The following is an 11,625-nucleotide window of genomic DNA, read 5'->3' on the forward strand; positions in this document are numbered from 1 at the left end:
AAAGCCATTAATTAACATTTTGAGCTAAAAAATGTACTAAGGAAGATTTGACCAAAACTAGACACCTCCCACATTAGAAACTGGAGCTATTTCACCTGTGCGGGGTGAAGCGCGTTGGTGGGTTTTCCAGTGGACTCACTTCACAACTACCAGACGTTCTTTTCCCTGAAAAAAAAAAAAAGGATCCTTTCATTTTCAGGCCTGGGGGCAGCGGCACCTCGCAGGCAGCCCCCGCCCCAGTGGGATCCCGGCCCGCGGGGACAGCTAGGGTCCCCCAGCGGGGTCAAGAGAGGAGGCCAGGGCCCGAGTCCAGACACGGCCCTTGCTGAGGCGATCCCTTCCCCTGGCTGCGGGGCCAGCGGGCTGTTGCCCCCGTCCCGCTGATGCCAACAGGCCCTGTGACAGCCGGGGTGGCTGAGGGACCCCGGCCCGGGGCCGGCGGGGCTGAGGTGGCTGCCAGCCCCGGTACACGGCAGGGCGCGAAGGCGAGGGCGAGGCAGCCCCTCGCCCCTGTCCCTCGCTTCCAGCTTCGGGGGCCGGGCAGAGGCCCCCGCGTGCCGGCAGCTTACCGGGGGTGAGCGGGGGGGGGGATAGCACTCTGACGGCCTCCCCGCACCCCCAAAACCGTCCCCCCACCTCCTCCCAAAAAGTTGTGAGGCGAATCAGCTCACCGCCGGCCCGCTCGAGGGGGGACGCCGGCGGGGGGGGTGGGGGGGGAACGGGTCGGGCGGGGGGGGGTGGGGGGGGGTCCGCGGCCGCCTCCCGGGGCACCCCCGCCCCGCCGGGCCCCGTCCCTACGGCCGCGGGCGCGGGTCGGGCGGCGGTAGCGATGGGGGGGTGGGGGGGGAAGCACCCTAAAAACGCCGCGAAACTTTCCAGGCCGCGGCCGGCGCGGCCCCGCACGCCCCGCGGGACCGGCACCGCCTCCGCCGCCGCGGCGGCCCCGGACCGGGCTGGGGGAGGGGGGCGCCCCCCCCAACCCCCCAGCCACCGCCACCGCCTCTCATTAAAAGTCGTTTCGGCAAATTAATGCCGCCCCCAGCCACCCCCCCATCCCCCTCCGTCCCGCGGCCCCCTCGCCCTGCCGCCCCGCGCGGAGGTGGGGGGGGGGAAGCGGCCCCGTCCGAGGCGCCCCCGCCGCCTCCCCCCAGCCGCCAAGCTCCGGCGGTGGCGGGGCTCGGCCCGCTTTGGGCCCGGGGCCCGGCGCGGGGGGCCCGGCGGGGCGGGGAGCGGAGCTGCTGGGCCGCGCCGCGCTGAGGCCTAGCGCCCCCCCGCCCCCGTTCTCCCCCGCCGCCCTTCACCTCCCAGGCAAAGGCGCCAGGGCGCCGCGCCCCGACCCTCCCGCTGGGCCCCGGCGACCGTCTCACCTCCCTCCGGCGCCCATCTCGGCGCCCGAAGGGCTCAAAAACCCCCCGGCTCCCCTCACCCCCCGCTGCGGCCTACACCGCCCCGGCCGATCCCCGGCCTCGAGTAGCCCGCCTCCCCACCCGCCCTGCACGCTTCGCACCGCCTGCCGCGCTACGCGAGCCCGGGGATGCAGGCCGGGCCTGGCTTACCTTTCCAGCTGCTTTTTTTTTCTCCTCTCTCTCCTCTCCCCCCTTTCCCTCTGTTGGGCTGACAGATCAGAGTTTCCTCCCCAGCAGAGGGACTGGGAATGGGCTCGGGCTCTGTGCTGAAGAGCTGCTGCCCCCCTGGCTCTGAGAAGATCCTGCTTTTTGTGAGGAGGAAGCTTTGGGGGCTCTTTATTATTTTAAAACTACAAAGTGCTCAGAGGGTAGGTGATTATTAAGGGGAATCCCTGAATATATTCTCCAGCAAAGAAGGCAGGGCGCTGGGGCTGCTCAAGAAGAGAGCCAGCAGCCTCCTACAGCACCACTACAGGCACTGAGAGGACATAACATCAGAGAGCGGCTCCTCTGCCCTCCAAAACAACAACTTTCCTACCATCTTGGAGGTAGTAGAGAGGGAGAGAGGGAGGGGGGAAAAAAGTACAGAAGGTTTTTATAAAGTGTCAATTTAGGGGAGGGAGCCAAATGGCCAAAACCAAATTTTTTTATCATTTTTATGACTTCTTATTTTAAATAAAAATAATATACAAAGACATATGGAAGAAGAAATAATTTTCTTTATAACCTGTTAAGATCAGCTTTCTGGAAAAAAAATTAAAAGGAGGTACGGTAAAAAATATATATTTTTAGTAACTTTGTTTTTCTTTTAAAAATTAAAAAATCGTATTTTTTGCTGTAATTTATAAAGTTGAAAACTTTTTTGTCGTTGTGTGATAGTTTTAAAATTAGTATGCAATTGTGAAAGTTAGTGTAACTTTTTTTTTTGGTACTCGTCCTCTCAGAACAGCTGAGATATTGATGTGGGATAGTTTGGTGTAACTGTACCATTGCGTCTTTCTCTCTGAAGGCATTGCAAGTAAAATGGAACGTACAGGTAGGAAAAAAAAAAGGTATTTTTTTAATTTTAAATTTTAATTTTTTTTCTAGAGTAGGCCATGTAGATAAGCTATGAGAGATTTAATGCAAGTGAGTGGAACCTGTGATATATATCAGAGAAATTCTGCTTATCTGTCATAAATTTAGCATTGTCTGCCCTTCAGGATGAGATGTGAAAAAATAAAGCTGATAGCAAGAAATTTGGAGGCAATAGTTGAGTTTTGGTTTTAATGTTTTCAAAGCATTTTGCAGCCTTCTGAAATTTGTTTTGGTTCGTTTTAAGTTCTTGTTTTGATCTGGGAGCTTCGTTCCTGTTATTTATGAATACTGTTATTCCTGACTTTTTACAAAGTTGAGAAATGCTATAAATTTACACTGCAATATATTGTAATATAAAATAGTCGTTGTATTTTTCTTTGTTGCAGATGTTTCTATTAGATTGTAAAAAATACATGAAATGCTGTCAAAACAATGTGAGATGCTATGGTGTATCTATAGGTGAAGACACTGATTGCTGTATTCAGCAGACCTATGATAATGTTTCTTGCAAAAGGATTATGCACAGCCCTGTTCAGAGATGAACTGCAAAGATGCCTTTTTATTTGTCCCGAAGGAAGAGGAAATAATTAGGAAACTAATGAGCTATACATTGAAAAAAATGTATCTAAGTTTTTTCCATTGTAAAAATTATTCAGGTGGTATACGCTAATTGAACTGCAGTCAGACTAAGGTCATGTGAATGAAGGTATTGAATTACTTAGTATGTTATCAACTTCTCTCCCTCCTCTGTCAAATATGAAAGATGTTGTTTTAGCTCAGTTACTCTAATATGTTTTTTAAAAAAAATATTCCTGAATTTAGATACATTGCGTTTTCAAAACATAGTGAGTTTGCCTAGCTCACTAGTATAGTGAGCGTAGCTTGTGTGTTTCTAGTAGGTTTTTCATTTATATAAATTAGCTTGAAATGAAGTATAATTAAAAGTCAGCTGGTCTTTGTGTCAAACTGTATTTTTTGTTCAGCAGGAATTTTTTTAAATTATGGTTAGTCTGCCTAGCACACTTTAATAATCCAAAGTGTTGCATTCTGTGGAGTTATTGCATAGGAGGTGTTTTTCTCTCTTAGGTTATTAATCCATTAAATGCATTATTCTGCTCTGACATTAGAAAATAAAAAAAAAAAAATTAAATATGTTGTTCCTATATTGTATTTTAAAAGATTTTGTATTTTGTATAGAAGTAGTGCAATAATTTGTGTACTTCATAATCTCACCAGTCATTATTGTGTGCTTTGGAGCATGAAGTATAATGATTCTTTTTGTAAGATATTTAAACAAAAAATACTTTTTATATTCTGTATCTAAAATTCATTAAAGGAATGACGGGGATTACAAATGTTGGTCATATATGGGATGATTAAAAAAACCCCAACCTTTTGAAATTACAAATAAATTATCTCAATGGATTCAGAAATTCAACAAATGCAGCATAAACTAATATTTTCTTTTATTCTAAATAAATAAAGGACCAAATTCTCAGACCCCAGGTTTGCAAATGCTTGCAGGCCTGATTAATAATTCAGAAGTGTTGAAGAATTACTCAATACTTGCATAAAACTCTTACCAAGTCGGTAGGGTTTTGCTAGAGTACCGAATTCAAGTTTCTGCACTAAGTGATGTCTTGTATCTAGCACTATTAAACAAGAGAATTGCTCCTTTTAACTGTAATTCAGTAGTTCAGCATAATTGAACTATAATTCAAGTTAGTTCTCTTTATTGCACTATTGAGAAATCTTATTGTTTTAGGAAGAGACCTAAAGAGACTCAGTATAGACCATGAACAACTGGTCTACACTGAGTCCTTCCACGGTACTCTTGGGAATATCTGTACAGCACACTGAGGGATATCATAGTATTTTTTTTAAGTGGGATGCAGATGATACAATGTGTTAGAGAAATGGCTAAGAGAGAACCTGAACACATAAATGATATTAAACCCTTTCTTTGGCTTATGTGCTTGACTTCACAGATACTGACTTTAATCGGATTACTTGCATGCCTAAATTTAAACACGCATCATAGGAGCATTACACGTTTTGGTGACATCCTGAGACCTACTTGATGTGTGTTAATTGCAAAGCCAGAAGCTTGATGCTAAGGAAAAGGAAAAACGTTTTGAGTCTAGTTTGGAATAGGAAAACTGAAATGGGATATTTTTTAGTGTCTTGTACAAAAAAAATTGAATCTTTTTAAGGAGGACAAAGTAAAGAGGAAAAATTCACTAGATCTTAGTTACATGGACTATTGTGTAATCATTCAACAGAGAAACTAAAATCTGTAAGTTATGGAGGGAGGAATTTATTTAACAGAACTTTGTTTATTTACCTGAGAGGATTAAAAGGATTTGCTTTACAGTAACTTACTAAAAAATGCAAATATTATTTTAATTGTTTAGCTGCCAAGAAAATGTTATACAGTAGCACCCTAAAGGAGCTAAGTCAGCTAGTTTGAGTAATGCAGAATTAAAAAAAAAGATTTTAAAAAAGATATATTTTTATGGACAAGACCCTTCTCTGAAGTTGGGAGATCTGTCATAGAGTAGAGCAGTACTCTGAAATTATGTTGGAGAACAAATTGGACGCCGAGACTCCTGTACAAGGATGGTGTGTAAACCCAAAGCAAGAAACATCCCTTGTACAACATGAAGAATTGTATTCTGGAAAGTCCATTTCTTCATTACGGAATAGGTCTGTCTGCCTTGACTTTTAAGTGGCCACATCCCTGGACCAACTGCTCCAGCCAGTAAACATATTGTATGCTTGAGCAGAGAGTGGTCAAAGACCACTAATGTTTCCTAAATCACTAGTTTCTGGCTAATGAGGCATACTTTGCTGATGTGTCTCACTGGTATTAATAGTGAGAAAGGGGTCAGTGACATAGTGAATAAGCTTTGTGAGTATAATAAAAATAATGGAATAGATGCTTTAGGTTGTATACTAGTTACTGGAGCAGGCTGCATCAATAAATGAACCTTGACTGTCTCCCAAGGTCATATGCACCCCAAGTGCAGACCTGAGGAATTTCTGGAGCATGACTTAGACTCTGTGCATGTGGTGAAGAGTCTGGGGTTTTCAGCAAATTTATTTAAAATGCAGGTGAATATTCTGAAGGGGAGGAACAACTCTTAAGTGTGTAGATGTTCATTATAGACTTCCGTATATAGAGCCACATTTGTTTAGAAGATCTCGTCTTTAGGTGTTTAAACACTGAGAAGGATGACAAATTAAACAACCAAAATTACGATTACATACATTCTTTTAAGCCATGTCTTGAGCAACAGTTTTATGTGGTGTTGGTTTATTTTATTGTGGTAGGTTCTGGGATCAAGCTAACCATTAAAGCCCAGCATATTAGCATTATTGAAAAATGCTTATTCTGATTTTTCAGCAATTCTTTAACATGAAAATTTTATGGCAGTGGTTGTCTCTAGCATATCTGAATTTCAGTTACCCTGTCTGCTGCAGTAGTATGTATTTTATAACCAGCGTGCTTTTTGCCACTTTTCTGAACATCAGAGAGTCCTAATACTAAAAACATTGTCTACAGTCTGAGGATTTTTCTCTAGCAAATACACCCGAGTTATGGCATAAATCCAGCTGCTAAACTCCTTCAAAGCCATGCTTTAGTGCACTCCTGCGTGGCAGATAGCACAGCTGAAAGTATAGGGCAAACCATAAGTGGAACAGAGAAAGTTTACTTCATTTAAAGTCATAAATGCTAGCAAAGCAACACAAGGCACAGATGACTGGCCTTGTCTTCCTGAGTCTCAAGGCCTTCATTAAAGCTTATTGGAGCAATGGGAATTTTGCTGTGGATTTCAGTAGGAGTATCGTTGCAGAAGTATTTAACCAACTGGGAGCAGATGTATGCTAGCTATTGCATGATAATATAATTAATTGATAGTGAACTGTACTGAAAATAGTAATTAACTAAGACTTAACTAATCTGTTCTTCATTATCAATGTGTATTTTAATCTGCATTAAATAAACGGTATTGTCTTCCTAAAGCTCAGTAAAGACAAAATAGTAAGACTATTAATTGTGGGAAGGTTGTCCAGAGTACATGACAGGCATCTGTGGAGACTCCTTTAAATAGAAGACAAATGAATGGAATAAACTGTCCCAGCAGAATGCTCTAATATAGTCCTATTTCACTAGGAAGCTCACTGTTAATTCGAAGTATAGTATTGTATTTTTACTATCTGCTTCTGTCTATTGATATTTCATTAACTGTAATTGTAGCATTTAAGAAGCTACACGCTTTATCACCAGTGCTTCTTTCTGCTATTAGTTCAGTTATTCATTTATATGCCGGTTAGGGTGGGTCTTGGTCATCACTGCAAACTGGAAAGATGAGAACTCCCACTCTGGACTAAATGAGGGATCTCTCAGCCTTTGGAGAGTAGCCAGTACAAGATGCTTCGAACAAAGGTGTGGAATATCCTGTGATGGATAATTCAGAAATGAAAAGCACGCAGGACAGGATTTTTCAAAAATAGCTGGAGTTGAGCTAACATCAAAGCATAAGGCTTAATTAGTGTCTAGGGTCATGAGATCCCAGTGGATTTTGAAAGTTATTTGTTATACACAAAGCTTCTTGCTCTTAGTATGTTTCTTTTTGATGTGTGGTTCTCATCTCTGATCCATTTCAAACATAGACACTGGTGTACAGAAGGTGACGAGAAGACATAAAATTATTTCTTTGAAATATTAGTTAAGTACATTCAAAATGCAGTATTAGCATCAGAGTGGGGAGATGTCTACCCGCTGTTACATCTTACTACACAAAGAGGCCTCTCAGCGTTAGGTACTGTGAATGGGTGCTTGCATGTAGCCGGAGAAAAACATCTATTAACAGTGTTCAGCATAGCAGGCTTTGCTGATGGTGGAGTCACTCTGAGTTTGAATCATAAGGTTTTATATACGTTGCTTATGGCTCCCGCTCGGTGTCTCTGTTGTGCCCAGCTGTGGGGAGCTGGGGATAGCCAGGTACTTTGGGACACATTGCTGACATCATTCCATCAGCTAATATGTGTTACTGCAAAGTGTCTTTTGGATTAAACCTTACACAACAGAGAGGACCATGACTTGTACAAGCCCCCACACAGAGCAAAGGATTCAGTGGTTGTTTCTGAACAAGTTTTCCTTGTGACTTTCTGTAAACTTCAGTGTTTCAGTCCCAAAGGTACTTGTGTCCATTTAACATTTTATGAATAATAATAATTATCTGTTAATATCTATTAATAAATTAATAAGAGGTTGCGGTTTGTGGGTTGTTTTTTTTTTTTAAATAGGAATTTTAAAACTGCTTCTCGAGCAAGGCAACTTCTCAGGTAACTCTGGGAGAACTTACCCCATAAAACATGTTCTTGCACTCCTGATAAAAAGCTTACTTCAGTTGCCAGTGAAGTCTTTAACTTTTAGGTGCTCCCCATAATTCTCTGCTTACTTATTGCTAATTTTTTTCCCACCATTGTACTCACAATTAAGTCCTCTTCTATCACTTTGCTTATTAGCACTTTCTCTGTTCATGTCCTGTCAGTGCCTTGAAAGAGTCAGTCTTTCAGCCCTTCATCACTGAAGGTGATTTCATCTAATTGCATATTCAGAGGACAACACAACAAATGATTATTAAGAGACTGTCCTGTTTTGGGAGAGGATGTTTTGGCTCAGCCATTGTTTGGAGTATTTTATGAGGAGCCGGCGTGTGGGGACAGGGATGGAGATGAGGTTTTATTACCTTTTCTCTCTGGATTAAGGCCAACGCCAGGCTGCTGTTCTGCTTTTTCTTTAGCTCTATGAATCTGAGCTCCTTTTCTATCAGCTCCAACAGCAGTATCCAGCACATCCCTCAACCAGGCAGATACTGTCTTGCAAGAACCTATCAGCCTCAGAAGAGCCATTGATCCCAAGTCTTTTACTTCCTGGGGAAATGCTATAGACACTTCCTTTTCTGCTTTGAGCTACACTTCAAAATACATTAAAAAAAATGAGACAGTTACAACTATTTTTATGAATGGCCTAGTTTTGTTGGCTGTTTCAGAATCTTGCTGAGAACATAACTCAGTTTGACTTGACTTCCATTTGCGACTACATTGTCTGGTTTCTTTTTATTGAAGAATCTCACTAAATTGCCTAGGATTTAAAGCAGTCTCCCTCTGGAATTGTAGGGATGTACCCACAGGATGATGGTGCTTCCAGGAAGGTGGCTATTGAACAGGGGTTTTAAAAAAACTTTTTGTTTTAAAATTGCAGCTCTAGACTTAGATCCTTAAATCTGCTTGCAGTATTTTGACAAAAATAGTTTGTTTCTCTTTAATCTGACTGATGGTGTTAACCTGGCCTAAACTTGCTTGAAAATACAAGTGCTTCATAGGGGGAAAGTAACGGAAGATGGGCGATCTGTACGATCGTAAACACTGTACTGTAGGACAGTACATGCTCAAGTGACTGCACATGGGGTGCTGGAAAACACAAACATCACACTAATTGTTGTTTAATCTTACATGCTCGACAAGTAGAACATCCGCACTTAGATAACGCAGGCCTGTGATGGACTCAGGGGCACTTTACCGAACATGCCTGAGATTCCTGCCCTGCTGCTGAAGATCAAAGCACACTGAAAAACTCTGCTTGCTTGAACCTTTGAAATACAGGCGAGAACAGCAAGTCTGAGCTCTTGCTCTCTCACTAATAAGGACGCTCTCACTCCGCGGTGCCTGTGTCCCCTGCCTGTGTGCCTCTGCCCGGGCGCTGCTTCAGAGATCCCCCAGTCCGTGAGGTATCGAGATTAAATTTGTCTTTCATCCATTGTTTTGTGGTTGTTTCTGCATCCTGCCTGTGACGGCTCCCACAAGGGTTTTACCTTGAATTTACACACCCTTCTCCACTCCCCACAATCTTCTGCTGAAGACAAGACTACTTAAAGGCAAGGTTTAATCCAAGCCATGTTTGGGGTTAATTGTTTGGACGTAAGAGCTATGTTTACACAGTGCTGTGTTGAGAGAAGCAGATACTTAACGACTAAACCCATCCATCTCCCAGACACATACCTGTCCTTTTTCGTGCTGTCTGCAGGCAGGAGGGTGCAGGAGGAAGCAAGATGAAAGTTACTGGACCACAACTGGCGATACAACCAATGAGAAATTCTGCCCGATGGCCGCCAGGTGGTACTAGGGCTGCATTTGGGGAAATAAATCTTCAGTTCTGGTCTTAGCTTTAAAATAAAGTACAATAAACCCCTGCCCGTGCCCCAACAGAGTCTGGATAAAGGCACCCACCAACATTGCATTTGGAGGTGAGCTGCATCAGCAGAACTGACCGTTCAGGGAACGTATCAGGCTACTAAGCCCTTTAACAGCCAAGAACACCACTTTGAGCACGTTCATCTCCCATCATCCCCACTCTTCATTGCCGCCTTCTCAAAATGCTCTGCTCTAATCTGAGGTTGCCGCTTCAGAACCAGCAAGTACTAGTGCTAACTGTAAACTTTTTAAATAAATAGAACCAAATTGCATGAATAGCCTTGTCTCTAATTTCTGTTCTGATACTTTGCCCAGCCAACATCCCCTCCCTTCCTTTGCAGACCCCCACTATCCTTTTATTGCTAGCCGGTCAAAAGTCCACATGTGCACTGACTGTCCAGCCACCAGAGCAAACAGCAGAGATAAGGGAGGGGCTAGATTGTAAAAGTCAGTTGATAAGAATGCTAATTTAGAGTTCTCTTTACTATCAGTCAAATCTGAGGAGAGCCTTGTTGCTATTGTCAAGTTGGGTTGAAAAGTTCCATCCTTTGACTAGTTAGGTGGGAAAGAGGGTAGAAGCAGGACAAACAGCACCACATGTACTTCTTTTTTGTCTTTCAAGATAAGGGCTGAACGCTTTTTGAATAAAAATAAGGATCTCCTAAACACACTAACTGAAGGATGCAGAGCTTTCAATAAAACAAAAAGTAATCTGACAGAGCTCCCAGAGCTAAATAACGCTGTAACATTTAAGGCAAAAAAAAAATTTCTAAAGCTTTTGAACCTTTACAAATTTTGAAGTGAAGAAGAGATAACTGACTTGTTGCGCAGCTGAAATTATTCCTGTGTTTGTACAACATGGATTTTCAGGAAAAAAAATAAGGTTTTCATCCTAGGAACCTGAGAACCAAATGTTTTACTGAACATGGGATTCAGCTACACCCCTTCCTCTTAAACCTACCATCTGTGAGAAGAGCCAACTGCCTTGCTTTCAGCATATGTTCTCACACATATTCTTCTTTTGCTATGTCCCTGCCATAAACCCCTCCTCCTTCTCCTCCTCCTCCAGAAGTCATGTTTCACAAGGACAACGTGAAGGTTTTATGCTGTACTTGGTCACAGATGCAGACAAACTATGGGGTCCTCTGAACTGCCACAGTAAAAACAGACTACAGTATTTCTAGATGTCCCATTAACATATATAGTAGCATCTTTGAATAAAGTGAATGGTTGTCTTTATTTTGTACCACCAAGAGAACTGACCCGTTGGTAACTGGAAGACAGCAGGCCGAGTCAAATAATGTACAATATTTAAGACACAGTCAGGTAGTGTCAGGACATTGGGCTAGACCAGGAAGAGTTTTCTTCCTGGGCAGAAGGAAAACAATTTTTAAAAAATTACTTGCTTGTTACTGAAAAATTTCAAACATGGAAGAAAAAATGAATTTATAAAGCTAAGGCTTCTATAGTAACAGTATTATTCTACACTGGAAAATGTAGCTTTTCCTCCTGCAAAAGTAACACTTTTTTTTTTTTAATAATAAAGTTGGAAGCGATGACTTTACGGTACTCTTCCCATTTGCATAGTTCCTGAAGAATTACTCTAAACCTGATTACCCTCGCAGCCTGTTGAAGAGGAAGCTATCCAAGCTATCCTTTTCCCAAACTTACATTAACCAACATAATAGAGGAGAGAGTTGCTGTTCTGAAGTAAATCTAAATCTTAAAAAAAAAAACCCAACTAAAAAACAGCATACACAATCCCTTCCCCCACTTTGCTATAAAGAGATCAGTGCAAGGAGAAACTATTCTGAGATTTTTTCTGTATTTGAACTAGTTTAGATAAAGGCCTTATCTTTTTGCTACATATTTTAAGCAG

At 42.7% G+C, this 11,625-nt stretch overlaps 1 protein-coding gene and 1 long non-coding RNA gene across 11 annotated transcripts in view; one reads left to right on the forward strand and one right to left on the reverse strand.

The window, feature by feature from the left end:
• The window catches only part of INO80D (INO80 complex subunit D), a 47,081-nt gene extending 45,394 nt beyond the window's left edge, over positions 1 to 1,687 (reverse strand). For 6 of the 8 annotated variants that reach the window (XM_054208877.1, XM_054208874.1, XM_054208876.1 and 3 more), the window contains exons 1-2: positions 1,557 to 1,687; positions 96 to 165 (exon numbers count right to left, since the gene is read on the reverse strand). The gene's annotated coding sequence lies outside the window, so the exon portion shown is untranslated. Of the gene's footprint in view, positions 1 to 95; positions 166 to 671; positions 692 to 1,367; positions 1,387 to 1,556 lie in introns of those variants that run through there. The other 2 variants (XM_054208875.1, XM_054208873.1) reach the window with 2 other exon arrangements.
• Positions 1,688 to 1,844: 157 nt separating this feature from the next.
• On the forward strand, positions 1,845 to 11,482 carry LOC128912616 (uncharacterized). 3 transcript variants are annotated; one of them, XR_008467696.1, is made up of 3 exons: positions 1,845 to 1,954; positions 2,351 to 2,442; positions 2,870 to 11,482. It is a non-coding gene; the product is annotated as an uncharacterized LOC128912616 (long non-coding RNA). The 3 variants fall into 3 exon arrangements; XR_008467694.1 differs by having other exon boundaries at positions 2,351 to 11,482; XR_008467695.1 differs by lacking the exon at positions 1,845 to 1,954 and adding an exon at positions 2,036 to 2,172 and having other exon boundaries at positions 2,351 to 11,482.
• Positions 11,483 to 11,625: the final 143 nt, after the last annotated feature.

Source organism: Rissa tridactyla, chromosome 7 (genome assembly GCF_028500815.1).
Source record: "Rissa tridactyla isolate bRisTri1 chromosome 7, bRisTri1.patW.cur.20221130, whole genome shotgun sequence".
Lineage (NCBI taxonomy): Eukaryota > Metazoa > Chordata > Aves > Charadriiformes > Laridae > Rissa > Rissa tridactyla.